General features: G+C 37.7%; 1 protein-coding gene across 5 annotated transcripts in view; it reads right to left on the bottom strand.

The window, feature by feature from the left end:
* MRTFB (myocardin related transcription factor B) overlaps nucleotides 1–27,747 on the bottom strand; it is a 201,446-nt gene that overhangs the window by 133,413 nt on the left and 40,286 nt on the right. Inside the window, exon 1 of one of the 5 annotated variants that reach the window (XM_060124737.1) lies at nucleotides 26,075–26,111. The exons of the other annotated variants lie outside the window; for them this stretch is intronic. The gene's annotated coding sequence lies outside the window, so the exon portion shown is untranslated. Of the gene's footprint in view, nucleotides 1–26,074; nucleotides 26,112–27,747 lie in introns of those variants that run through there. 5 annotated transcript variants of the gene reach the window in all.

Here is a 27,747-nt window from a genome sequence, read left to right as displayed (position 1 = left end):
GGGTCACCTCAGAGCTCTCATGGAGAATTACAATAAGATTCATGTTGTTTTCATGCCTGCTAACACAACATCCATTCTGCAGCCCATGGATCAAGAAGTAATTTCAACTTTCAAGTCTTACTATTTAAGAAATAACATGTTGTAAGTCTACAGCTGCCATACATAGTGAATCTTTCAACGGATCTGGACAAAAAGTAAATCGAAAACCTCCTGGAAAGGATTCACCATTATAGATGCCATTAAGAACATTTGCGATTCATGAGAAGAAGTCAAAGTATCAACATTAAGAGGAATGTGGAAGAAGTTGATTCCAACACTCTTAGATGACTTTGAGGGGTTCAAGACTTCAGCAGAAGAAGTAACTGCAGATGTGGTGCAAAGAGCAAGAGAACTAGAATTGGAAGTGGAGCCTGAAGATGTGACTGAATTGCTGCAATCTCATGATAAAGGAGTTGCTTCTTTTGAATGGTTTCTTGAGATGGAATTTAATCCTGGTGACGATGCTGTGAAAATTGTTGAAATGACAACAAAATATTTACTTTATTTACATAAACTTAATTGGTAAAGCAGTGGCAGGATTTGAGAGGACTGAATCCAATTTTGAAAGTTTTCCTGAGTAAAATGTTATCAAACAGCAATGCGTGCTATAGAGAAATTGTTCATGAAAGGAAGAGTAATTTGATGCAGCAAACCTCATTGTTGTCTTATTTTAAGAAATTGCCACGGCCACCCCTATCCTGATCAGTCAGCAGCCATGAACACTGAGGCAAGACCCTCCACCAGCAAAAAGATTACAACTCACTGAAGACTCAGCTGATGGTTAGCAATTTTTAGCAGTATTTTTAATTAAGATACATAAATTGGTTTTTAGGCATAATGCTATTGCACACGTAATGGACTACAGTATGGTGTACTTTTATTGCCCTGGGAAACCCCAAAATTTGTGTGACTCACTTTATTGTGAAATTTGCTTTACTGCAGTGGTCTGGAAACAAACCTGCAATTATCTTTGAGGTATGCCTGGACTTTCGCCCGGTCTATGGCTTACCTTTTTGTGCTCTTAATAGTGTTTTGTAAAGAGCAGATGTTTTTAATTTGAGGAAGTCCAATTTATCAATTTTTTTCTTTTATGGATCATGCTTTTAGTGTTGTAGCTAAGAAATCTTTGATTAACCCAAGGTCACAGAGATGATCTCCTATGGTTTTTTTTTTTTAGATATTTTATAGTTTAATATTTTACATTTAAGTCTATGATCCACTTTGAGTTAATTTTTGTATCTGCTGCGAGATACGAATCAAAGTTTTCTGTTTTTTGCATAAAAAAACTGATTGTTCCAGCACCATTTGTTGAAAAGGTTATCTTTTCTCCACTAATTTGTCTTTGCACCTCTGTTGCAAGCCAGCTGAGCATGTATATGCGGATCTATTTATTGACTCTTTATATAGTTCCCAGAAAGAACCACAAAGGAGGCGACTCTAAATTCTGTGTATAAACTCTGCCCAAGTTTCTGGCTGACCCCTAAACTATGCACATGCAGGACAGGTTCCCAACTCCTTTTACTAAAGCAAAAATAACAGAACTGAGATCTCAGCTGCTGCTCACCATTGGAAAGACAGAGTTTGCAAAGGTGAGTTCAGCAAAGTTAACTGCCTGCTAAAATAAAATAATACTCTAAGAGGGAAACTTACAGAGTCCAGAATCTCCACAACTGCCCATCCAGAATTCCATATCCAACAAAAATACCCTTTAATAATGAAGGCAAAATTGTCACCAGCAGACACACACTAGAAGAAATGCTAAAAGAATTTCTTCAGGCTGAAGGAAAGTAATGCCACATATTACTTGAGTCTCAGTAATAAAAAGCATCAGAAATGGTAAACATATAGATAAATACCAAAGACTAGTTCTTCCTCTTGATTTCTTTAACATTACCATTCCAAGTAAAAATTATAGTACCGTGTTATGGGGTTTATAATGTATGTAGATGTAATATATATGACAATTATAGCATAAAGGATGGGGGAGGGGTAACCGTATTACTACATTCTTATAAATACTTCTATACATTATAAGGAAGTTGTACCATTTTTAACTTGAAGTAGACTGAGAAATTAAGGTTGTACGTTGTAATTCCTAGAACAACCATTTAAAAAAAGACATAGTTTTAGCTAAAAAGCCAATAGGGGTATTAAAAAGGAATTCTAAAAATACTCATTCAACTTAAAAAGAAGGAACAGAGAAACAAAAAAGAGATGGGACAAACAAAAGCAAATAGTAAAATAGTAGACCTAAATCCAACCTTATCAATAATGATATTAAATGTAAATGGACTAAACATTATGATTAAAAGAAAGATTGACAGAATGGATTTTTCAAAGCCTAAAAATGTATGTCTATAAGTGACATGCTTTAAATATGAAGACGTAAAGAGATAGAAAAAGACAGGTCACACAACAAGATGCCCAGCAAGGCTGGAATGACTACATTAACATCAATCAAAGTAGACCTCAAAGGATGTGTTAGGTAGGTGAATTTGCATGTAAAATGACTTATTTTGCTATGAAATATTAAAATATGACTCCTAGATTTTTTCAAAATTACGAATTTTCATTTCAAATTATTCATATAAAATAAAATCTGTTAATAACAAATTAATTCTAAGATACAATACCATAATGCCATTTTAATGGCAAGATGTACAAACTGTGAACATTAGTGCTAATGATTTGGAAGATCCTTTAGGCATACAATTTAAAAATATTTTCATGCACTATTATCTGCACTTCATATCGAAGAATTTTTTTCAACCTATTATTCCTTGACATTATGCTCACCTCAAACTCCCACACATCCCTCCAAATTAAGAACATTATAAGCTAAGAAAATCTTTACAAAATGTAGCAAAAGAAAAAGTGTTCAAAATTTTTAACTTAATATTCATGAACATTTTTTTTTTTTTTTTTTTTTTTTTTTTGCGGTACGCAGGCCTCTCACTGTTGTGGCCTCTCCCGTTGCGGAGTACAGGCTCCGGACGCGCAGGCTCAGCGGCCATGGCTCATGGGCCTACCCGCTCCGCGGCACGTGGGATCTTCCCGGACCGGGGCACGAACCCGTGTCCCCTGCATCGGCAGGCGGACTCTCAACCACTGCGCCACCAGGGAAGCCCTCATGAACATTTTTAACGGAGTACATACACTCTTTCTATTCTGAAATTCTACTACCAAATTTGCAAGCTGTCATCTAATATCTACTTAAATGCTTGATAATTTTGTTTTGAAATTGAAATTCAACATCAAACATAAAGAAACACTTTCTGTCCAACAGTGTCTAATTGAGATGTTAAAGAAATGGCATTAGAATGAATTCTTTCATTGGGTCATAATCTAGTTATGAAAGTAAAGCAATCATTCAGCTTTAATAATACAAACTGTGATAAAATATTAATTTGTCTAGAACTGACAGAATGAATGACTATGGAGTTAATATGTGACACGTCCCAATAATATAACTTCATTCCAAAATGAAACTAATCCAACATTTATCCAATGCTAGCTCAAAGCACAGTACAACACTAGTATAAGATCAACCTGGGATATGGCTTCTGCTCTCAAAAAACAAATCACTTCATTGTCAGATACTACACCAGAGACAGAGAAAATAACACAGGAAAAAACAAGAGGCAATACACTTTCATTTGTCCATCTATTGATTCACTCGTATCTTTTTTTCTCAGTGGAGTCAAGATAACTGACTTATATATAACTGACTTATATATATATAATGATTTTATATATATATATTTTTTGCGGTACGCGGGCCTCTCACTGTTGTGGGCTCTCCCGTTGCGGAGCACAGGCTCCGGACGCGCAGGCTCAGCGGCCATGGCTCACGGGCCCAGCCGCTCCGCAGCATGTGGTATCTTCCTGGACTGGGGCACGAACCCGCGTCCCCTGCATCGGCAGGCGTACTCTCAACCACTGCGTCACCAGGGAAGCCCCTGATCTTATGTTTAAAAAGATGCTGGGCTAAGGTAGTTCCCAAATCAGTGCTAACGTTTGTTTTGAACCAAGTGAAGTCCAAAGCCAAATCTCTTTCCACTGTACCTTACGGCTCGTAATGACGAATTCGTGTGAAATATTAATAAGTAAAGTAGTATATAATCATTGCTATATAAAAGAAATGCTAAAAAATAAAGGAGTTCAAAGAATATGAATATCAAACTTAAGAAGTTTAATATATAATCAGCCAAATGCAGACAGGCAGAATATCCAAATACACACAACAAAAAATGTTTTAGCAACAGTAAAACTGTTGTCCCTGCCCTTAAAGCGCCCCTGAATTACAAATATTAGGGAAACACCTGGCTAACAGTCCGCAAAAATTTATTTGCATTCAAACAAGATAAAACTTGGATCAAGAAGTTCAAAGACAAAGCTGACCACACACAAAAAGTAATTTCTGCATTAGAAGAGTATTTACTATTAAGTCCCATGATCAAACAAATTGAAAATTTTATATCAAACGCACTTTTGAGAAACAGAATTTTTTGTCATTGGGTTGGGTAAATTAGTGATATCAACCTTAATTGATTATTTTATGCTATCCATTCTCCCTTCAAAGCTCCTGGTGGCAATTTGTTAAACATATAATGTTAGAGCTCAAAATTTATTTATGAATATAAGAACAAAACTCCTGTCAACTGTATATGCAAAGATATTTTCTAAATATTATACAGCTGTTTCTGTATTGTGTTCTAAATAAAATTTCTTAATGGTATCAAGAATTCAGGATCAAGTCTGTTTACATTTTTGTATAAGTAACATTCTCCTCCCAGTTTTATAACTGGGGAAAAAAGAACAATCACAAAAAGGAACACTTCATCCAATTTGTCCATATTCACTCGTAACAATTAGGATGGAACCAGAAAATCAGAGTTCTAAAAGCACATGTTTATACACAAATATTATTTTACTACATGCTGTTTTCATTATTATTATTATGAAAAGTATTTTTGTTCCCCTATTTTTTCTAATTTAATTCCTTTTTTGATTACGTGAATGCACTTATATGTTCAAAGACTATGGAAGTTCATAGAATAACAGAACATTTTAGCTGAAAGGTATCTTAGAATCTATGCCTAGTAGGTGCTTCTCAACCCTCCTCACAATATGACGATCATTTGAAGAACTTAAAGAAAAAAAATTCCTAATGGGTAGGGGTAAAGGAGAGTCTCTCCATAGATTTTGATACAGTTACTTGAAAAGAATGATTCTAATGTGTAGCCAGTGCTGAGAATCATTGACCTAGTGGAACCCCCTTATTTTATAGAGAGGACAAATCATTTGCCCAATGAGTGAGAAGAGAGGTCAGAACCAAATTATTATAGCAAGTGTGAAAACAACACAATATAAGTAGGTACAAAGTGCTGTGGAAACCAAAAGAATTAAATGTCTAATTGTATTTGGGTAAGTTAGGAAAGTCTCCCAGGATGAAAAGGACTTTGCAGACACAGAAGTTTTTCTTATTAGTAAAAGTACAGTGGCATGAACAGCTACCATCCAATAGCAAAACGTCTGATGGGGCCAGTGTAGAAAGAGCATAACATGGAGAAGCAGAAGACAAGGCTGGTGCAGTGAGTTAAAGCACAGTTGTGAAGAAGTGTTAAGAAACAGTGATATGATCAGATTTGTATTTTAGAAAGATCATTCTGGCAGAGGTATGTTACCGATAAAAATCTCATGTTGAATAACCAATGTTGGCAAGGATGTGGAGAAAAGGGAACCCTCCTACACTGTTGGTGGGAGTGTAAATTGGTGCAGCCACTATGGAAAACAGTATGGAGGTTCCTCAAAAAACTAAAAACAGAGCTACCATATGATCCAGCAATCCCACTCCTGGGTATATATCTGAAGAAAACAAAAACACTTATTTGAAAAGATACATGCACCACAATGTTCATAGCGGCACTATTTACAATAGCCACGGTACGGAAGCAACCTAAGGGTCCATCAACAGACAAATGGATAAAGATGCGGTATATATACACAATGGAATACTACTCAGCCACAAAAAAGAATGAAATAATGCCATTTCCAATAACATGGATGGACCTGGAGGGTATTATGTTTAGTGAAATAAGTCAGACAGAGAAAGACAAATGCTGTATGTTATCACTTATATGTGGAATCTAAAAAATAAAACAAGTGAATACAACAAAACTGAAATAGACTCACAGATACAGGTTACAAGCGGGGAGAAGGAAGAGGGGGAGGGACAAGATAGGCGTAGGGGATTAAAAGGTACAGACTACTCTGTATAAAATAAATTAGAAGGATATCTTGTACAGCATAGGGAATATAGCCAATATTTTATAATAACTATAAATGGAGTACAATCTATAAATATTTTGAATCACTATGTTGTACACCTGAAACTAATATTGTAAGCCAACTATACCTCAATAAAAAAGTTAATAAATAAAATATGGTTACTGATTAGTCCAAGCTGTTATTGGGTTGGCTAAAAAGTTCCTTTGGTTTTTAAGTAAAAATAAAAGACACATTTTTCACTTTCACCAAGAACTTTATTGAACAACGTATTCACTGTTTTGTTCCACTATCTTCGGCCATTTTTCAGGCAACTTCGTAAATCCATCTTCCCAAAACTTCTTATCTTTTTGAGCAAAGAACTGTTCCAGGTGCCTTTTACAGTCTTCCAGGGAATTGCAATTTTTTCTATTAAGAGAATTTTGTAAAGACCGAAATAAATGGAAATCCAAAGATGCAGTGTCTGATGAATATGGCGGATGAATCAGAACTTCCCAGCCAAGCTGTAACAGTTTTTGCCTGGTCATCAAAGAAACATGCGGTCTCACATTATCCTGATGGAAGATTATGCGTTTTCTGTTGACTAATTCCAGGCGCTTTTTGTCGAGTGCTGCTTTCAGTCGGTCTAAGTGGGAGCAGTACTTGTTGGAATTAATCGTTTGGTTTTCCGGAAGGAGCTCATAATAGAGGGCTCCCTTCCAACCCCACTGTACACAACATCACCTTCTTTGGACGAAGACCAGCCTTTGGTGTAGTTGGTGGTGGTTCATTTCGCTTGCCCCACGATCTCTTCCGTTCCAAATTGTTGTACAGTATCCACTTTTCATCACCCGTCACAATTTGTTTTAAAAATGGAACGTTTTCATTACGTTTCAGCACAGAATTGCATGCCGAAATACAGTAAAGGTTTTTTTTGCTTAACTTATGTGGAACCCAAACATCAAAGCGATTCACGTAACCAAGCTGGTGCAAATGATTTTCAACGCTTGATTTGGGTATTTTGAGTATGTTGGCTATCTCCCACCTGGTATAACATTGATCGTTCTCAATGACTCAATTTGATCGCTATCAACTTCGACCGTGGAGCATTGTCCAGCAAGAAATCTCCAGTACAAAACTTCACAAACCACTTTTGACACGTTCAATCAGTCACAGTACCTTCTCCATACACTGCACAAATCTTTTTTTTGCATTTCAGCTGCGTTTTTACCCTTCCTGAAATAATAAAGCATAACATGCCGAAACCGTTGTTTTTCTTCCATCTTCAATATTAAAATGGCTACACAAAAACCAATTTCGATAAGTTTTTTTTAAATGCACGCTGATATGACAGCCGTCACATACAATCTAACAAAATTGTTTCAAATGAAGTTAAAGACAACTAAGCGCTACTAGAGCCAGCTTAACAGAAAAAGAAACCGAACGAACTTTTTGGCCAATATTTTTAAGAATCTCACTCATGCTGAAAAGCTGACAGACTAAGTTAAGATAGTGGAAATGCAGAAAGGGGAATAAATTCAAAAAATAATTCAGAGACAACATTTCAAGGCTTAATGACTGGCTCAGTTGAAAGGTAAAGGAGAATAAAGAATTGAAGGTGGCTGACCTGGGCAGCTGGAAAAGCTGGCAGGCAGGGATGAGTAGTGGGGAAGATGAGTGTTCACTGTGAGAGACTACAGGCCCTTCAGAGGGAGCTCTGAGAAAGGCTGTGACTGACGGGACAGCTATTTGGCTTGAAGCAAATCACTTAACCTCTCAGGAATCTGGGTTCCTAATTCAAAAAAATGGAAATGACAAATGAAAAGAAGAAAAGGGAAGAACATTTACTACATTTCTATGTACTCAGTTTGGCACTAAGTCTTTTACTCTATGCTTTCCTTACCTTTGCCCTAATGACCTCCCTGTGGGCAGGTATTACTCTCATTTTACAGGTTAGAAAACCAAGGCTTGGAAAGATTAAACAAGAGTGAGAGATTAGCGCAAAAGCCAGGATTCCAACTTCAGAGCCCGTAGTCCTTCTAAAATAATACATTTATGTGCCAAAGCTCAAATGAGTTGGAGCAAATGACTGGGAGGGACAGATGTTACTGGGGTAGGAGGAAGTGGTGCAGAGGGGAGAGGCAGCTGTGGAAGGCTCCGTGGGCGCGACTCTTCACACACGCACTGGGGGCCCACGGCCAGCTCAGTCACACCTTCGTGTAAAGACCCTGTCCATCAGGCAGTTACGACAGTAAGATGAAGAAAACACTCTCCTCGAGCAAACACTCAAGGTGTAGCTGGAATTAAACTCCAGATTGGAAGAAGATGAAATCTAAAATTGTAGATGTACTGCACATAAACAGGACACGTTTTTGACATCAGGTTATAATTCTTTCAAATAAACAACTTATAAGCAGGGTTTTTATTTGTAGCGGTTGGATTTTTACGTGTAGCCATTAAATACATAGCCGAAATGTACTATAAATATACAGAACACGGACAATACACTACATAGAAGAAGTTATATAACTGCTCTTCTGTGCTTGAAGTGGCTGTTATAGCTCTAAACATGCCAATGTGATGACTTTTTTTTTAACTTGCTTACGGCAGACATGTTTCAAACGAACATAACATGAGCAAAATGCATACCTAACACTCTCCACAGTGAGACATTCTGAAGTATTGTAACTAACATTTACGTAAAGAATGTTTCTGAAATATTCATTGTAATCCATCTATAAATAAAAATTTGAATTAGCAAAAGTTTAAAACACATGTGGCTTTTAAATTACTATCTAAAAATACACAAAGAACTAGAAAATTTTATTTGTTCCCCAAGTAAAACACCCAAAACCCAAGTCTTTTTAGCTTGAACAACTGCATTTTCCAAGTTTATTCAAAATGAGTGATTCTCAGAGAATAAGCACTGATTGGAGGATTAATTTTAAGCTGAGATGATTTCCATATTTATCAAATACTGGGTTAAAAAACTAGTTTTGTTGAACCATAAATTAGCCTTTGATCTAAATGCTAAGAAGTAAATATTTATAAACAGATTAAACAAATGTTTACTTAACAGATAAAAAATATACTGTACTCCTATTTCTAAGTTCTCTAAGGCAGGGAGAGGAGGTAGAAGGGAAGAGGAGGAAGGGAAGAAGGAAAGAGAAAAACAGAGAAAGAAAGGGGAAGAGAAAGGGCCATTAAAAAAGGGCAGTCTCTTCTTGCTGTTTTCTAGCTCTTTACACTTCTTGGTATTAGAAATCAGTAAATTTGAATTTAAATTTAAACAAAGATATTAAACAAAGTATTGTAAAATACATGAAGAAAGATGAAGTTTAATTTACTTGTCCAAGCTATCTTGACTAGTTAAGTAGCAGAGCTGGGACTATGAGTCCTCCTCTGTACGAGTCCCCCCAACTTATAATCTAGTTCTTTGGTTCCTAATTAATCCCAAGAGAAACCCTCTTGTCTGAGGCAACCATGCCAGATAGTAAGTTGGTAAACTGAAAAACTCAGTTAAAAGAGGAGTCATTACAACTGATACACATAAATCTTAAGACATTTTCTTTTAAGTTAGAATGCAGAAATGTCCATGTGTTTGCCAGTATTCCAACACAGGGTCAAGGCCATCTCTTTGCAGATGTGTCAGCTCTCTGGCACAAACCACCACTATCTATGACTCCTAGTTTCCATTTCTTTAAAGTGGAACAAAAATTTAAAGGATTTTGAGCACAGCGTGTGTCTATATTTTTACAATTCTGAACCCAATTTATTTAGTTTCTCGCCCACACCCAATTCAATAGTATTAAGTAACATGGCTTTGTGGTCCCAGACACTTAACATTTTTGCATTCATCAGTTTACATAATATTTAAACTGCATAATTATGATTACTACCATTACTGGCATAAACATATTTAGGAATAAACACAGCTGACTTTTGGTTAGTTAGTGAGAGCAGAAATGCATCACCACACTTCAGTGTCACCTCCTCATCACGCCCATTCAGTGTGTCCTGGGACAAAGGGGTTGGAGAAGGCTGGTCATCCCTCAAGCCAACCAAGTTTAGGATGGATAAGACAGGTTCCACCCCGAAACATTTTAAAACTGATGTTGATGCCAAGGGCACTTCAAATTGGAAACCTGATCTTTTTAAGTTTTCTGGAGTCTGTTAATACAAATTACTTCATAGATATTATTTCATTACTGTCTTAACTTCATGCAAAATGCGTTAATATTGTACTCTGAGACAACAGTTCAGAGTACATACCAAATAAATGTTAATATTCAGAGTTTTATAACAGTACTCTAGCAGATAGTACAATTATACATAAGTTTCTAATGCCGTTAGTTAAATACGAAATAATCTATTCTCAGTGTATCACAGTCCTTTCAAAATACTTGTGAATTCTTCTCTCCATTAAACGCACTTTGGCATACATGACAAAACAGCAATTTCAATCAGCTGTGAAACAACAGTTGTGGATAAGTGTTTTGTTGTTGTTGTTAATTGAGATATAATTCACATAACATAAAATTCACCATTTTAATGTGTAGAATTCAGTGATTTTTAGTACAGTCACAAGGTATGCAACCATCACTATCTAATTCCAGAACATTTCATCATATCTAAAAGAAATCCCACCCCCATTAGTAGTCACTTGCCAGCCAGGAAGTGACTACCCACCCCCAGCCCTTGCTACCACTCACCTACTTTCTCGCCTCTATGTATTTGCCTATTCTAGACATTTCATTCAAATAGTTTTACTTCCTTTCTAATCTGGATGACTTTTATTTCTTTTCTTGCATTATTTCCCTGGCTAGACACTCTGTACAATGTTGAATAGAAGTGGCAAGAGTGGATATCCTTTCTTGTTTCTAATCCAAGTGGGAAAGCTTTCAGTCTTTCACCATTAGTATGATGCTAGCTGTAGGTGTTTCACAGATGCCCTTTATCAGGCTGGGAAAGTTCTCTTTTATTCCTAATATTTTGGGTGTTTTTATCACAAAACGGTGTTGGATTTTGTCAAATGCTTTTTCTGTATTCATTGAGATAATTGTGGGTTTCCCGCCTCTTTATTCTGCTATATAGTGTATTACATTAATTGATTTTTAGATGTTAAATCAATTTTGCATTCTTGTGATAAATCCCACTTGGCCATGGTATATAATCCTTTTTATAAGCTGCTGGATTTGGGTTGTTAGTGTTTTGTTGAAGATTTTTACATTATATTTAGAAGGCATATAGTCTAATTTTCTTTTCATGTGCTGTCTTTAACTGGTTTTGGTATCAGTGTAATACTGGCCTCAAAGAATGAGTTGAATGTTTTCTTGTCTTCCATTTTTTGGAGGAGTTTACAAAGAATTGGAGTTAATTCTTCTTTAAATTGGTGGAGCCATCTGGTTCTGGGCTTTTCTTTTTGGGAAGTTGTATGATTACTCATTCAATTTCTTTGCTATAGGTCTATTTCAGATTTTCTGATTCTTCTTGAGTCAGTTTTGGTAGTTTGCATCTTTCTAGAAATTGGTCCATTTCATCTGGGTTGTCTAATTTGTTGACATGCAACTGTTCATAGTATCCCCTTATAATTCTTTTTATTTCTATAACATCAGTAGTAATGTCCCCACTTTCATTCCTGATTTTGGTAATTTGAATCTTTTCTCTTTTTTTCTTAGTCTAACTAAAGCTTTGTCCCCTTTTTTTAATCTATTCAAAAAACCTACTTTTGGGGCTTCCCTGATGGCGCAGTGGTTGGGGGTCCGCCTGCCGATGCAGCGGACACGGGTTTGTGCCCCGGTCCAGGAGAATCCCACATGCTGCGGAGCAGCTGGGCCCGTGGGCCATGGCCGCTGGGCCTGCGCGTCCAGAGCCTGTGCTCCGCAACGGGAGAGGCCACAACAGTGAGAGGCCCGCGTACCACAAAAAAACAAAAACAAAAACCTACTTTTGGCTCCACTGATTTTCTCTGTTTTCTTTATTATTTAGTTCTGCTCTAATCTTTATTATTTCCTTCCTTCTGCTTGCCTTGGGTCTAGTTTGTTCTTCTCTTCTAGTTTTGTTAAGGTGGCAAGTTAGGTTATTGATTTCAGTTTTTTGGAAAAGATATTCTTAAATTTCCAAACTTTTCACAAAGTGATACAATATACATCTTAATGCACAGTATCCACATTATCCTTACAATGTGTGGTATTCATAAATTTCAAAAAGCACTTATTATGTTCAAACTAGTTAAGCTTAAACGTTCCCAGAAGCATTTCTACAACACCAGAGTATAAGAGGACGAAAATCGCTTCAGATATCAGAACCACCATACCCTGTGCACACCTCACCACCTTCTGAACATACCCAATGACGAAAATGTCTCATTCCTCCACAAGCAGTCCTTTTCATCTCAGAGAATTCTACCACAATGCCCTTCCTCACACTGAAAGGAAACCATCACTGCAGTAGGTTGTAGTTTCAAAAAGAAGACATGACACTATCTTCAACCCTACATATTCTTCTTACAATGTGACTTCGGCATTCTTCTCATCAAAAGGTGGGGACTAAGCTGCCTCTGCTTGAATTTGTGCTAGTCTGTGCTACAGGGTAAGGGATGTTACATGACTTACAAGATTAGGTCATAATAGGTCTGCCTAGGTCTCTTGGAATATTCATCTTTGGAGCTGCTGAGATGCCACATAAGCCATCTGACTGCCCTGAGGCTGATATACGGTGAGAAAACCAAAACTAGCCCATGACTAAGCTGAAGTGAAGAGACAGACAGAGATGCCCAGCCAATCACCAGCTACTTCAGCCACCTTCCCTTGCTGTTGCAGTTTCAGCCACTGTCTGACTGCAACCAAAACAGAAACCAAGCCAGAACTGCCCAGCTGAACCCTCCTCAAATCCCTGATCCACAGAGGTCATAGAAGATATAAGTAATTGTTGTGGGTTTCAGCCACTAAGTTTTGGGGTGATGTGCTACACAACAATAGTAACTGGAATACTGACTCTAGGCAACATGTACTCCTTAATCCCAGAGTCTACATCTGGGATCATGAAGACTAAGTCCAATTAATTTTTCAACACTGGAAATACTAAAGAAAATCATAGTTGATTCTCAGTCTTCTGTGAGCTTATTAAATCATTTGACAATTTTATTTTAAATCATGGTTTCACTTTTCACAGTTCTGGTCATACTAGCCTGGATTAGTTAAGAGACAGTTTATCTACATTTTCTTAATTATGAGACCCAGAACTATATCCAGTCCTCCAATGACGGTACACATGAACTGTTGAGAAATGTAGGAAGACTGTGTCACTCACTAGCGAGGCTTTTATTAATTTGGTGTGAGTTCCTATGTATAAACTTTGAATAAAATCCTTTTCCACAGGAAATGGTATAGTACAGGATATCAGTTAAGAGTTAAGGTTTTGGAATTAGACAAATACGGAGACAAAATTCAGCACTATCACTAAGAAGCTATACGACCTTCAGTAAAGTGTATAACCTCAATAAAGCTTAATTCTTCATTTATAAATTGGGGTCATAGTACCCAACTCATGGGATTATGACAAAGGTTAAACGTAAGCACACGAGTAGCTACTGTTGTAATGTTTTCTCCAATCACAATGCTCCTCATCCTCTTCCTGTTGAACTGATTTTTTTGTCTGTTTTGATCCAAGGTCAGGGCCTCACATTGATCTCTATTAAAGTAGCTCTTATTATATACAGCCCATTGCTTCACTCACTTATGATCTTTTACACAAATAACCGTTTATAGAAGATGTAGTGGAAGAAAAAACCCCATTGATGATAGCAACAAAAAGATAAAATATCTAGAAATAAATGTAACTGGGAATGTATAAAATCTTTATAAGGAAAATGTTAAAACATGACTGAAGAACTCCAGAGAAGACTTGAAGAACTAGAGTGTATTATATTATTGGATAGGAAGACTCAGCATCACAAAGATGTCTGTTCTACTTAATTCAACTTATAAAATTTAAATGATTGAAATAAAAATACAAAAAAGATTATTTTTCCTTTGGAAGTGGGGTGGGGAACCTAGACAAGTTAATTCTAAAGCCCTCATGGAAAAGAAAAAAAACAAAACAAAACAAGCAGAAGTTGTCTGGAAAACCAATGAAAAAGAGGAGTGCTACTAGATCTAGCATATATTAAAATATATTATAATACCTCAATGATTAAAACAGTATGATATTAGTATACGAAGTGAGAGACAGGAAGACAAATGATACAGAAGAGAATGTCTAAAAGTTAGATACATATATGCATAGAAATTTATTATATAATGAAGTTGGAATTGCAAATTAGAGTTAAAAACACGGACTTTTTGAAGAAAGGTACTGGGATAACTGAAAAAGTTATCTTTTGGGGGAAAAAAAAGTTAGAACCAAACCTAACATAGTTCAGCAGGATAAATGGCTCATGAATCAGAGATTTAAAGGTTAAAATATGAGACGAAAAAGGTTATAGAAGAAAATATGGGAAGTCCTCCATAGCCTTGGAGTTGGGAAAACCTTTCCATCACTCCAACTCCTAAAGCCATAAAAAAAGACGGATAAATTATATATGCATATGTATTTATATGTATATTCATATAAACTTTACATGCCAAGAAAACCATAAACAAGATGAAAAGTGACTTACCAGGAAGTCTGTATTTGCAACTTACAATACACAGAAATAAGCTCCTACAAACAGAAAAGGAAAAGATCGATAATCGAGATTTTTAAATGAGCAAAGAATATGAATAAAGCTCAGAGAAAAGGAATGTTCTTTTAAAATATGACAAGATGCCCAACCCTCCTCACAAAGAAAGAAATGTTAAAATTACCACGAGAAACCGATTTCATTTAGATTGGCAAAATTCTGAAAGTTTAAGAACACAGATTGGCAAGACTGGGCCTTACCTCATAAATTAGAGGCATATAAAACGGTACAACCTTTACGGATAAAAATTTGTCAACATCTATTAAAATTACAAATGCACTAACTCTTTGACCTAGCAATTTATCGTCTGGGAATTTACATGTTCAAAATGAAACTGTAGGTGGGACTTCTAGAATGGCAGAGAAAAGAGCTCAGCAAATCCTGTCTCTAACGGCAATGATAAAACAAGACAAAATTGCCAAAAACAACCTTTTCAAAACTCCAGAAATTGATGAAAGGCATATACCAAACGGAGAAGCATTTATTCAATAAAAAAACTACTGAATCTTCATTTAAAAAAAAATATTCTGTGGCATTTTGCAAATCACATCTATTTGGTAAGGAGCTCACTGCATCCAGAATATAAAGGATTTAACATTCAAAATAAAAGACAAAAAAATTCCAATTTAAAAATGGGCAAAATATTTGAATAAGCATTTCACAAAAGATATACAAATGCCTGATAAACACATGAAAAGATGATCATTATCATCAGTCACTAGGGAAAATGTAATTAAAACCACAATGAGATACCACTTGACACTAGAATGGCTACAGTAAAAAAGACAGACAATAAAAAATGTTGGCAAGGACGTGGATGGAGAAACAGGAACCTTCACACAGTGCTGGTGAGAATGTAAAATGATACAGCTACTTTGGAAAACCATTTCATTTGGTAGTTCCTTAAAGTGTTAAGTATAATTTTACCATGGGGGCTTCCCTGGTGGCGCAGTGGTTGGGAGTCCGCCTGCCGATGCAGGGGACACGGGTTCGTGCCCCGGTCTGGGAAGATCCCACATGCCGCGGAGCGGCTGCGCCCGTGAGCCATGGCCGCTGAGCCTGCGCGTCCAGAGCCTGTGCTCCGCAACGGGAGAGGCCACAACAGTGAGAGGCCCGCGTACCGCAAAAAAAAAAAAAAAAGGTAATTTTACCATGATCCAGCAATTCCACTCCTCATTATCTAACCAAGAGAAATGAAAACATAAAATCCACACAAAGATTTGTAAACAAGCGTTTATAGCAGCATTATGCATAATAGCTCAAAACTATAAACAACTTAAATGTCCATTAATTAGTGAATGGATTAACAAAATGTGGTATATCCCAATGGAATATTATTCGGCCACCAAAAAAAAGGAAAGAAATACTGATATAACACAAACAAAACCAAAAAACATTATGCTAAGTGGAAGAAGCCAGATGTCAAAGAACACATGTTGTATGATTCCATTTATATGAAATTTCCAGAAAAAACAAATCTGTAGAGGCAGAAAACAGATGAGTGGTTTTCTGGGGTTGGAGATGGGAATAGGGATTAACTGTAAATGGTCAAAGATTTCTTTTTGGTGTGATGAAATGTAAAATCAGATTGTAGTGATGGTTGCCCAACTCTGTAAATTTACCAAAAACCATTAAAGTTTACACTTTTACACGAGTGAATCTTATGGTATGTAAATGATACCTCAATAAGGCTGCTTTCAAAAAGTATTGTAATCTGTGTGTGAATGCTTATAGGAGCTTTATTGATAATTGCCAAAAACTGGAAACAACCCAAACATCCTTCAGTTTGAATGGAATAAAACACTGTGGTGCATGTGTATCACAGAACACCACCGAGCAATAACAGAGATGAGCCACTGACAACTGCAACAATTCAGGCAGAATCTCAGATGTGTTATGCTAAGTCAAAGAAGCCACCCTCAGAGGGCTTCAGTACAGGGACGCTGCAAGAAAGCCAAAGCTACCGGTACAGAGAATGGATCCCTGGCTGCCAGGAGTGGGGCTGATACCAAAGAGGAAAACAAGGGAGTTTCAGGGGGATGGAACTGTTCTGTATCTTGACTGTGGGTGTGGTTACACGACCCTATATATTTGTCAAAAATCAGAACTGTACGTCAGAAACATTGACATATGTGTATATTAAAAATAAATTTAGTGATGCTGTATAAGATTATTCATTGCAGCATGATTTTTAATAGCAACCAATCAGAAACAACTCCAGTCAAGAGCAACAGGAAACGGGTTAAATAAATTACTGTACATCCATACAATATAATACGACACAGTTGTAAGAAAGAATGAGAAGCTCTCCGGGTAATAGAGATGTGGAAAGATATCTGATTTATTGGTAAGTGAAACAGTGAATTAGAAAAAGAGAAAAAGAATATAAACACATTCATTTTTGCTAAAAAGAAACTCTGAATGAAGACACAAGAAAGCAGTAGAGCCGTTTTCAACTATGTGAGTGAGTGTGAATGGGGTGCGCAATGCGGTGGCTGCTGCCAGAGGTGAGAGTGGTTTTTAGTATTGTTTTATTATTATCTTTGAACATGTGAATGTAAAAAGGAGACAAATCAAAACAAAGAATTTTGTGAATATTGTTCCATCCTCCAATATATACATACTCTCATCGCTGTGTCAACCGAAATTTGTTTGCCTTTTGTATATTCTTCTTAGTCAGTGATTAAAATATTGAATTGAAGAGAACTAGGGAAGTCCTTGCAATACTAATAAAAATCTTTCTTAAATTAATGTTAATCCATTACCACGCACGATCCCGACTTCATGAGTTGCAATGAAGCTTAACTGTGGGCGAGTTATTTAACTTCCCTAAACTTCTTTGTAAAATGGGTGTAAACGATATCTCCCTTGCGGGGTGCAAATTAAACGAGGCAATATATGTCAAGTGCTTGGAATCGTGCTTGGCACTGAACAGGCATTCAATAATTGTTCATTGCCTTCGTTTTTAGTTATGGTTGCTTCCTGGCTGATGCATTCATCTAACCGTCACAGCATTCAGCTCGTATTTCATGAGAGACCTTGTCACACAAGACCTGTGGTGGTGAAAGCTTTCTTCTGTTTGCTGGGCTGCCTGGGTTCAAATTCCAGCTCCGAAATTTTCTAGCTGGTGGGCAAACCACTTAAACTTCCAAAGCCACAGGATCTTTAGTTTAAAATGGGGGTGGCAACGGTACTTCTTTCACAGGATTAAAGGGAGAACTGAATGGAGCTGAGGTGCAGAGCAGAGCTTTGAGCACATAGTAAGTAGTCAATAAATATTAGAAATTGGTACTATTATTTTGTCTACCACATTCCTGGTTCCCTACTATGTGAAATAACGTAAGAAATATTGCAATTATTATCTGAATTTCGTAAGAACTTCATGCTAAATCTCATTTCTAGCTTCTCTTGACCTTCTAATTATACTTCAAACTTCCAAATAAAAAAAGTTTATTCCTACCAACTCTTCTGACGCACATACACACACAAACATTCTGATGAATAAATGATAATAGGGTTTTTAAATTTCCCTAACACAGGCATAATACAGGCTAGCTCTAAAAGTAACAGAGGTTGAAATCAATATTCATATTTTGTATTGTTTTCTCTAATATTTGAGATTTACCAGGCTTTGGATTTCTAGATACTTGGCAATATAACATGGCTATATATATATATATATATATATATATATATATATATATATATATATATATATATATACACCAATTTTTTTCTGAAAGAAAAAATGAAAAAAAACTAGGTACCCAAACTAATCTTGGTGATTACAAGAATTTCCCAGAGTCGTGTTTTTTTAAGTACCATCAGTAAAATAAAAGCTGTCTATGTACTTTTATTCCTTATAACACTGTTATCTCTTTAGCTGTTTCCTAAAGTAGCCAGAAAAGTTCAGGATTTAGAATTTAGTCCTTGAAAGTAATTGTTTAGGGCTACAATTTCTGTACTGGAAATGACTAAACCAATGCAGGGGAAGGAGCTTGGGTTTCTCTGTTCCGCAAGCCCTTTGTTTTTCAAGCAGCATTATTTTAACTATTTCCTATAAATATATCACTGTCCTTAAGAAAAATATTTTTCAGATAAAGATTAAAAATCTTTAATCATCACTTGGAAATGACCTCAGCATACTACAAACCTTCTAAAACAGATTTAGTGCATGAAAACCCATTTGCCAAATAAGAAAAGCAACTATTACATGGAATTTCATTAATCAAATTATTTTAAGAAGAAAAAGATTTTAAGAGTTTTTATCAGATGAGCGGCAACAGAGTATTTTCAGAAAATTGTGGGAGATATGGTAAAAAATCAAAACAACAACAACAACAAAAAACCTGCCATCTGGAGAGAACTGAGGTGTTAGCCAGAGAGGGATTCTGCTTACCCTCACCCACCCCTACTGCTGCCCTCAACTCCTCTGAGGTTCCCCCTCCAAGCTGCCCCTGTTGGCTGACATAACCATTCTTTCTTTGCCAGGCCAGGATTTCCATTAAACCTTGGGTAGGAATTAAGATTTCCTTTCGAATCCAAGAGAGACCTGGAACCCCAAGTATTTATCCCCAATGGAATTCTGACCATGAAGCAAAGATGGCCTTTCTGGAAGGGCTGGGCAGAGGGTGTGCCAGGTACAGCTGTTACATACACCTGCCCCCAGGTAGAGGCAGCTGCCCTCGCCGACGTATCTGAGGTAGACAGCAGTGAGCAGACACCCCTGTTAGCACGACATATAGTCTCTTTCTCCTTAGCACACTGCATGGTTAAAGACTGTCAACCTTAAATGGTCCTGGAGGCTGCAGGTAAGTGATTCTAGAGAGGTCTTTACCTGAACTGCTAAGGGGATTCCAGTAAGTACCAAAATACAAAACAAAAGGCAGATTTCTCAGTTTTGAACAACTCAAGCCCATGCACACCAGCGAAGTACTCAAAGAACACATGGGGGGGGGGCAACAGGGAAAAGTGTAGTTATTTTTTAAATATTTACAGAGAAAAACTGAAAATAATCTATTGACCATCAGTAGGTTAAATAAATACTGGTACATTCATTTCACTGAAATTATGCTATAACAAAATAAAAACCACATAGAGCTATACAAACTGAAAAGGGAAAATGTCTATGATTGATATATATATATATATATAATTAAGTAGAAAAACGTGGCTACTGAACAGAATGGATTATGTGTGCAGATAACACACACACAGAGCAGTCAAGAGGAAGAATGGGGCAGGTAAGGAGAGTGGCATGTAGGCTGCAGCCAAGGGCAGGCAGGGAGAGTGTGTGTAAGGCAGGCTGAATGCCAAAGAAACAGAGAAGGTGAGAGGAGAAGAGATGGGGCAGGAGACAAAGAAAGAGAAGAAATGGGCAGGAGGCAAAGAGAGACCAAGTGATGCACAGGGACAGACATGGAAGTATACACTCTAAATGGCTATGGCTCTGAGTGTCCCATACAGTGGCCACTAGCCACATGTGTCTATTTAAATTTAAAATCGTTAAAATTCAATAAAACTAAAAATTCAGTTCTGCAGTCACACCAGTCACATTTCAGGTGCTCAGCAGCCACATGTGATTCAGGGCTACTGTCCTGGCAGCACAGGACAGAACGTCCCCATCACTGCACAAAGTTCTACTGGGTAGTGCTGTTCTATACGCTTTGGTATTGTGTAAGTTTTTTAATAGTGAGTGTGTTGTACTTTTCTAGTCTGCGAAGAAAATAAAGATATTTCCACTTTGGGAAAAAAACAGGTTTTGGGTTTTTTTCCTCATTCTGTACCTCTTTTAATAGTTATTTTTCAAACACCACAGAAGCACCAGAGGTTTCATAAGGGCTTAATGACCTTTATTCTGCCCATTTTCTCCAAGTTATTTCATTCTTACTAATTCAGTTCTACTTAACAAGAGTTCAGATGCCACCAAAAGAAGGAAGACAACGACATATATTTGGAACATCGTGACATTGCTCTCGTTCTCTAAAATCTAAAAAAGGTTATGTTACTCATTCTTAGTAGAAGCAAGCACAGTTGACAGAAAACCCTCTGCAGTTTAGACAAACATTTTAAATTGAAGGTTTTCTTCAAAAGAATAATAGCACTTAAAAATAGTATTCTTTTTTTTTTCTGATTCAATTGAGTACAAAGTAGAGAAGAAAAAAGAAAACCAGCCTGAAGCTTAAAAAAAAAAAAACTGCCACTTTAACTGAAAGAGAATGGCAATGCTAAGAATCAGTTTTCAACTGAAGGCTGTAACATCAAAGTGGTGAATGTTCATAATAACCAGTTCCTCAGGGCTTTCTCATGTGATAGAAGTTTGAAGCATCTGGTGAGGTTTTAAGCAGGTAACATTTTTAAAGAAAAGTTAATAGAAAGGTCTCCAGAAAAAAACATAAGGCACATAGACAAGTTTGTGGGGAATGCACAGGTAATACCATTTTGAGACCCTGAGTGCCCTCTGAAAAACCACTGACTGCTGCTGGAAGATTGCAGCCCCAGTCCCTGCTGGGACCCCCGTCAGTGTCCAGTAACCCACTGGGTCCCACGGCAGATCTAATCTGTGCCCTGAAAGTTCTCCTCAAAACCCTCCACAGATCACATCCACCTACTTTCCTAATGCAACCACCCACTAGCCTATCACCAGACCTTAAATTCCAATCATAACCATCTATTCAAGGTTCTTACCACAGGGTCATGCATAATATATAAAGATATAAAGCCACAGTAATTAAGACAGTGTAGAAGTGACACATGGATATACTAAGGACCAGTGGAGCAGAGCCCATGCATAGTGAGCGATCTGGATACAAACAAACAATCTGGATACAGAAGACAAAGTGGCATAACAAACCAGTGGGGGAGAAGACGGACTCTGCAATCAGAGACGCTGGCCCGTGCAACTAGTTTATATTCACATGGAAAATTGTTCCCTATCTCATACCCACACACAAATAAATTCCACGTGGATTAGACTTATGCTGAAGAGCAGAACTCTTCTTTTGGAAGAAAATACGGTAGGATCTCTTTACGACCCCAAAGTACTCAGAGTACAGAGGAATTTATTAAACATGGTATAAAAAGTACCAACCATACATGAACAGACGAATAAGTATGACTTGATTCAAATGTAAAACTTGTACACAACAAAGCACACCATAAAGAAAGTGGAAAGATAAGCCACTGGGAGAACATATTTGAAATGCAAAGTATCAACTAAGATAAATAGCCAGAATATATAAAGTACTAAAGATATACAAGGGGGAAAAAAATCAAACCAATAAAAAAAACACAAGTCACAAAAGAGAAAAAAAGAAACACACAAAGTCACAAAAGAGGCAACTGAAACAGCCAAATAAACATAAGAAATGATGCTCAAACACACCAGAAATCAAGGAAATGCAGTATTTCAAATTAGCAAAAATGTCAAAGTCTGGCAATACCAAGGCTTGGCAAGGATACAGAGCAACAGGAGCTCTCAGACAGTGCTGTTAGGGGCTGAAATTTGTACAACTACACTGGGGAATTATCTGGCAACATCTAGTGAAGTCAAGGATGCACATGCCCTATGCACCAGCAATGCTACCTCTAGGTACAAACCCTAGAGAAGGTCTTAAATATGCTCAAGAAGACATGTTCACAGTAACACTGTTTAATAGCAAAGCATGAAAATAACCAAAACTTCCACTGACAGAAAAGGAATAAACTATAGTATAATCCTGGAATACCACAGAGCAAAAAGGAAGAATTACTGCTACACACTTCTACACAGATATAGCTCATACATAATGTTAAATGAAAACTCAAGTTGCGGAAATATATACACAAGATCCACAAACTACATACACTGTTTATTAACACATATGCATGTAATGTTAAGTAGAAAGCCAAGCATGGGAATGACACACACCCATTTCAGGATGATGGTTCTCTGCATAAGGAAGATGGGGAAATGTCAGCTGGGAGGGTACACAGGAAGCATCAAATACGATACACGTGCAATGTTTTATTTTATATCGTCTTAAGCTTTTAATGTAAAGCAAAGGTAGCAAAATGTTGAAATTTGACTAAGTTGTTTAAAGATTATACTATTCTCTACACTGTTCTGTATTCATGAAATATTTCAAAAGCATGAAGTAACTTGTATTTTAAAGAAAGAGAAAAAGCAGTAGAGGCTGAAATTTATCAAAATGGTTGTCTTCTGATATTGAGCCCCTGGCTATGGATAACTTTTCTTCTTTCCTTCTTAGTTTTCCATATTTTCTAATTTTCTTCCCATAAAGTCAACCCAGATACTTCTAGTCCAATTTATTCTCTCCCTTCTTACTCCCCAAACCAACACTGTACTTTGTTGCTCCGTTGGTACAGACTTGGTACTGTAGTATGCACTGTCTCCTGCACTGGAATATGGGTTCTTGGAGGGTCCATCACATGCATTCTCATTTTTACAAAAATTATGTACTGAATGCCTACAATGCACCAGATACCATGCCAGGAGCTACAGAAGGATAAATGAACAAAACCTACGCTGTTCCTTCCTCCATAGAGTTTTATAGTCTCAAAGAATAGAAACATTAAACATAGAAAAAAACTATTGATATATAATTAAAAACTGCGAGTAATACTATGAAGGAAAAGAATAGGTGCCACGGGACCACATAATAGAAAGGCCTAATGTAATTTACACTGGATATAGGAGAAATAGCAATATGCCAGGAAGGGAGGGGTGGAAGGGCCTCCAGACCCACTAGTGTCTTTCCTACTAGCCTGAAGCAATGATGGCAGGGGTTGCTTCTGACCCATAGCTGTGCCCCCTACTTTCATGGTGCTTTAACAAATGCTTCTTGGTTGGTTCTAAGAAGCCTCTGAGCAATCAGGAGATTCTGTGCCTATAGCTCTAACGCAAGAAAGAAGTCCTTGCGGGATGGCCCAAAAGGCAAAAGAAGTAGTCGTCCAAAGAGGCAGAACAGAGTCTGAGCCCACACTGAGCCTACACTGGTAGCTCAGTTCCTCAGAAAGCACTTGCCATATATTCTCTCATCCTCCTGTCCTGAAAGAGCTAAGCTTTCTCTTCAACCTTCCAGCCACCCATCCCCTTCCCTGCCCAGTACCTTCATCCCCTAGTTACTCAATTCAATACATTTAAGTGGACCTACGTGTGCCAAGCTAGGTTTATGAAGGTCCACACAAGCATAGCCTCTGCCTCAAAGAGCTTTCCTTCTAGACCAGTGGATCGACTGGGGGTGACTGTGTCCCCCGGAGGACATTTAACAATGCCTGAAGACATTTCTGGTGGTCACGTGGGGCAGAAGGGAGGGGGTGCTACTGGAATCCGGGGGGTAGAGTCCAGGGATGCTGCTAAACAGCCTATATGAGGCTCGAAGACAGCCCCTCCACAACAAAGAATTATCTGGCCCAAATGTCAGTAATGCCCAGGTAGAGAGACCTGGTACAGGTTACTCAGAACCACATCTGTAAGTTGACTGCTAAAGCAGGGCAAATGTCAGAGGACGATGGCCAGAGGCCAAGCAGGTCGAGTGCCAGAGGCCTAGGAGAATATTAAACACCAGGTGTGGGGAAAAAAAAAAAGTCAATAGTGCCGAGGTTAGACAGGTGTATTTTTACAAAATGTCAATAGTGTTGAGGTTGAGAAACCTGCTCCAGAGAATTAGCAGCATTATTACATCACAATGCAACAGGAGTACAAGGTGTTCCGTACGAAGGTGAGGAGGTATCTAGTATAGAACCAGGGGTAAGAAAGATTTCCTTGAAAGTGACATCTAATTCAAAACCTGAAAAACAGATGAGTTAAGTATGGGATGAAAGGACAGAAGCAGGATAAAGCAGCTTCCAGACAGAAGGTACAGACAGTAGGCAAGGGACCATGGAATAGAAGAAAAATGTTCGTTTGATGGGAACATGGGGAGTGGCTATGGAAGGGCTGAGGAGATAAACGGGCCCAGATCATACTGAGCTTGCGTGACGGGTTAAGAAACGCAGACGTTATCTTTAGGGCAATAAGAAGCCACCGAAAGGATTTACAGAGGAGGGATATGGACAGAACTTGCTTTAGGACAACCGCCCCAGAGAATGAACTGCTAGGGAACCGAGTAGGAGGGGCTCCTGTGGTTCAGGTGACAGAGGCGTGGCTTTGACCGCATGGTGGTTCTGAGGGCGGAGGGAGGCACTCAGGGATCCTCAGACACAGGCTGTGATATGTACCTATCACAGTCCTCGAACTAGCCATTCCAGAGCCCTCAAATTCCAAAGCTAAGTTTTCTGCAATTCATCTGTGGCCCAACCTACCCAGAATTATGTGGCAGCAACACCAGAACCTGAACTGACTTGAAGCTATTTATAGTGCATTTATCCTATTTAATGTGAATGTTTCAAGGCAGAGGATTAATGTTTGACTGCAGGATGCTGCCCCAGACCTCACTGGGTAGCATATTCACTTTTTAAAATTCAAAGAAGTCTGTATTCCAAAATGCAGCTGGACCCAAGGGTTTAAGATAAGGGATTGTGGCCCTCTATACAAGGTGCTGAATAAACTTTTGTCAAACTACATGAAATTAGGCAAAGTAGGTTACTGAATTATTATTTGTTCAAAGTATTTTTCTAAAAACAGTATGAAACTTCCAGATACCACATACATACATACACATAATTTGGCATGTGATCCTAGCAGAGTCACAGTAGTGGGATTTGGGGAAAGAACTTAAAAAAATTATTTCACAAAAACTTATTTACTTCACAATTCCTCCTCCTGGGATTGCTGCACAGAAGGAAGAGTAGGTATAATCAGTAGCAAGAACCAGATCTCCCTTTTAGTAGAATAATTCCAAGTAAAGCCAGTTGGAAGTTAAAAGAGACTTGAGGTCGCCTTCCTAATCGCCGTTAGCACAGCCGCAAACACATCAGTAACTTGCCTGACGCTTGCTTGATAAAGGAGACCTGGCTGTTTTGTACTTGGGCTGAGTACTGCAAATACGAACAGCTGTGTCAAGTGGTCAGAGGCCGCGGCTGCAGGGGCAAGGAGGCACTCACTCTCGTTCATTCATTCCTTCATTCAACACACGTCTGTGAAAAGGTTTCTGTGTGCCCGGCACTGTTTGTTCTAGATGCTGGGGATACAGCGTTCATGAGACCCCTCAGAGGTTATGGATTCTACAGGGGCACACGGACATGAAGCATACAATTACAATCAGGTGTAAAAAGTTATGATGGGAAAGCATAATGACAATATACAGCAGAGGGACCAAATGTAGTAGGAAGAAAAGAATCTAGAAAGACCTCTCTGAGCAAGTGATATTGAAGCTAAGACCTAAAGGATAATTAAAAATTATCTAAAGGGATCTAAAGAGAGTAAGAAACTGAACTGAAGCAAACCAGAAAATTGGAGAAAACCAGAGAATAGAAGAAAATAATGCCTGAACTCAGAGACTGCAGCCTCGAGTGTAGGCTCGAAAGAAGCTATTACCCTGAAGAAATCCTACTGGAAATTGGACTACATTTTCTGATGTTCTGGAAGGTACTTTGCACTTAAAGATAGAATAAATGTGGGAAGTGGGGTTTAAAATACTTAAACATTTATTTTATGCTTATTTAGACTAAAGGAAAACAACCCTTCTATGTAATAAAATACACCTAAAATGCACTTCCAACAGATAAATTGAATAGTTGTATATTGGAACATTTAGAACACTTACAGTGAGTTTGAATAATAAATTAGGTCATCAGCAATACGCTGCCAACTTTGTAAAGCACTATGGTCTGGCACGGTATTTTAAAATAATAAATTTACCAGAAACATAATTGAGATATTCAGATGTCAACTGAGAAGGCTTTGGCAACGTTAAAGGTTCCAACCACAAATACATCAGTGTAAGTCATGTTATATTTTGAACCTATGACAGTTTGAAAAGCAACTGCTTGTATTCTACCCCAAAGACCCGAAGGAACCAGCCATCCATAGTAGCTATTTTTATTGAGAGACTCATTACTCCAGGCCAGAGTACCAGAGTTTTAAAAACTAGTGTTAGTACATTTTCATTCTATCTGTGTAATACTTTTTATCCTAAAAAAAATTCAAGAGATTTACTAAACCAAAGGCACTCACATTTGACTAGATACACCTGGGAGAATTTGGGGGAAAAAATCAAGCTTGATGTAAGAGGAGGCAATAATAACTCACAACTGTTACTCAGTATCTTTGTGGGTATTCTTTTTTTTTTAAAACCATCTCCTCCCCAGTTTTTGTTAGGGTCATCTACTGACCACCCAGACGCTCCTAAATTCCTTGGTGACTGGGCCTGATTTGTATTTTTTCTTTCTATGTCATCTCTGCCATCATGCTAGAGGAGTTGGAATTCCCTCTAATTATCCACTGTCCCAGTAATTCAATTTCCTCAACAACAGGAACCTTCCCATTCTCTCCAACCTCCCACAAGAACAATCACATCCTAGACCCATCTTAGAACCTGAATTCTGGAACAACCTCCTGTGATTACACTGTTTCCTCGTGCCTCCTGTACCTGTCCCATCACCCCTCCTTTCATCCATCCATCTATCCATCCATCCATCCATCCATCCATTCATCCATTCTACATTCAACTACTGTTCACTAAATATCTGCCTTTTGCCAAGTTCTGTTCTAGGTACAGGTGGAAAAGCAGTATTAAAAATTAAAATATAACAACCCATATAGAAATCTTTGCCAT

The sequence above is a fragment of the Lagenorhynchus albirostris genome, chromosome 15, assembly GCF_949774975.1.
Source record: "Lagenorhynchus albirostris chromosome 15, mLagAlb1.1, whole genome shotgun sequence".
NCBI classification, from domain to species: Eukaryota; Metazoa; Chordata; class Mammalia; order Artiodactyla; family Delphinidae; genus Lagenorhynchus; species Lagenorhynchus albirostris.
Note: the sequence above shows the minus strand (reverse complement) of the source record. Positions and strands in the feature narration are given on the sequence as shown.